This window comes from Nanorana parkeri, unplaced genomic scaffold (assembly GCF_000935625.1).
Source record: "Nanorana parkeri isolate BGI_ZX_2015 unplaced genomic scaffold, ASM93562v1 scaffold1353, whole genome shotgun sequence".
Classification (NCBI taxonomy): domain Eukaryota; kingdom Metazoa; phylum Chordata; class Amphibia; order Anura; family Dicroglossidae; genus Nanorana; species Nanorana parkeri.
This window is the reverse complement of record NW_017307621.1, coordinates 132,250-134,896: the sequence shown is the minus strand read 5'-3', so window position 1 is coordinate 134,896 and position 2,647 is coordinate 132,250.

Below are 2,647 nucleotides of genomic sequence, written 5' to 3'. Positions count from 1 at the left end.
GGGAATCCTATCCCAGCTATTCCTTAGAACTGATATTTTACTTTCTCAAACAACTCATCCCCACAGTTACTATCTTTTGTATCACTTGCCCCTTCTTTTTAGATTGTAAGCTCTGTAAGCTCTCATGGGAAGGGCCTTCCTAACCTCCTTGTCTTGACGTGTATTGTAACTGTAGTGTTTCGCGTTATTTTGTAATGCCTACAAAAACTATTGGTGCTATATAAAGTAGTGTTAAACTCTCAAACTTTTTTCAGTAATGAATCCAGATCTAACAAATATACATTACCAAGTAAATTATTTGTTTACATTATTTTTTTCAATAACTTACATTCATCATGTTTCCAAACAGCTCCAACTCTCTCAGCTTCCCTGAACTTCCTGTCCAGTACAAGATCCAAGGTAAAGTGAAGTCACCAGCAGCTCTTCATCTATTAGCTTGGAGATGGAATGAGGAGTGGGGAGCAAAGAGTGTCTTGCCTTGCCATGTCTGTTTGGTTGTGGAGAAACACACCCAGCTTACCCCCATAGGACCCTTCCAGGGAAAGAAGCTACTCTACTCTAAAACGGGATATAAGGGCCAGTGCTCATGGGACCAACTGAGTCTGCAGGCAGTTAAAACTTTTAAACACCAAGGAGCAGCATCCATTCTGGGTGATAGGCAGCACAGAGGTGTAATAGTTAGTGCTTCTACCTTGCAGCTCTGGGGGTCCCTGGTTCCAATCCCAGCCAGGTCATTATGTGCAAGGAGTTTGCATGTTCTCCCTGTGCTTTCTTGGGTTTCTTCCGGGTACTTCAAAGACATGCTGGTAGGTTAATTGGTTCATGTCTAAGCTGGCCATTGTATGTATTCATGTGAGATAGGGACCTTGGATTGTAGCTCCTGAGGGCAGGGACTTCTCTTTTAATATCATCTACTATTAGTTCTCATTCCAGAAGCTGAATTATTAACATTGAGGAAACACAGAATGTACCATTATACCCAAAGGAAAAACACAGTTTAAATTATGCCAAATGTGAATTATGTGGGCACTACCAGAAACATGGCTCTGGCCTGAATTGAAAACCACCTGTGGTATGTGTTAGATGGCTTCCACAGTAGTATTGAAATATCATAGTATTTCTTTATTTATTTTGTGCTGCACATTTTGCTTCATGTTTTTCTGACACACATTAAAAAAGAATTAGAAAAAAAGTTATATATTGATATGTGAACCAGTTCTTATACTGTAATATGCCAGGTTTACTTTTAAAATCCTGTCAGTATGGCATCATTCTAGTAACTGATTACAATCTTTTCATTATTAAACAGCTGTGTCCTGCAGAGTAGACTATTTTCCTTTATGTTTTGATTTAACAAACAAATACACTTTAACCTCTTCCCGGAAGGCCGTTGTAATTAAACAACCAGCCGGGAGCTTCTTGGATGGAAGCGGGCGTCTAAAAACATTCCACCTGTCCTGCTCGTGCTCCCTGCTGGGTGGCGTGCATGAGCATGAAAACTACTTAAATTACCCCTCCAAATCATTGGATTCAGGTGTTCCAATCACCTCCATGGCCACAGGTGTATAAAAGCACCTAGGCATGCAGACGGCTTTTACAAACATTTGGGAAAGGATAGGTCGATCTTAGGAGCTTAGTGAATTCAAGCGTGGTACCGTGATAGGTTGCCAGCTGTGCAATAAGTCCATCCGTGAAATTTCCTTGCTGTTAAATATTCCACGGTCAACTGTTAGTGGTATTAGCAACTGGGAACAACAGCAACTCAGCCACAAAGTGGTAGGCCATGTAAAATGACAGAGCGGAGTCAGCTCATGCTGAAGCGCACAGTGCGCAGAAGTCGCCAACTGTCTGCAGAGTCAATAGCTACAGACCTCCAAACTTCGTGTGGCTTTCAGATTGGCACAACAGCATTCTGTAGAGAGCTTCATGGAATGGGTTTCCATGGCCGAGCAGCTGCATCCAAGCCTTACATCACCAAGTGCAATGCAAAGCGTCAGATGCAGTGGTGTAAAGCACGCCGCCCCTGGAGAATGTTACTTGCCTGACTGCATTGTGCCAAGTGCAAAGTTTGGTGGAGGGGGGATTATGGTGTGGGGTTGTTTTTCAGTGGTTGGGTTTGGCCCCTTAGCTCCAGTGAAGGGAACTCTTAAGGCATCAGCATACCAAGACATTTTGGACAATCTCATGCTCCCAACTTTGTGGGAATAGTTTGGGGATGGCCCCTTCCTGTTCCAACATGATTGTGCACCAGTGCACAAAGCAAGGTCCATAAAGACATGGATGAGCAAGTTTGGGGTAGATGAACTTGACTGGCCTGCACAGAGTCCTGGCCTCAACCCAATAGAACACCTTTAGGATGAATTAGAGGAGAGACTGCGTGCCAGGCCTTCTCGCCCAACATTAGTACCTGAAGTCACAAATGCGCTTCTGGAAGAATGGTCAAACATTCCCATAGACACACTCCTAAACCTTGTGAACAGCCTTCCAAGAAGAGTTGAAGCTGTTATAGCTGCAAAGGGTGGGACAACTCAATATTGAACCCTACGGACTAAGATTAGGATGCCAATAAAGTTCATGTGCGTGTAAAGGCAGGCGTCCCAATACTTTTTGCAATATATTGTATGTATATATACTGTACATATATATA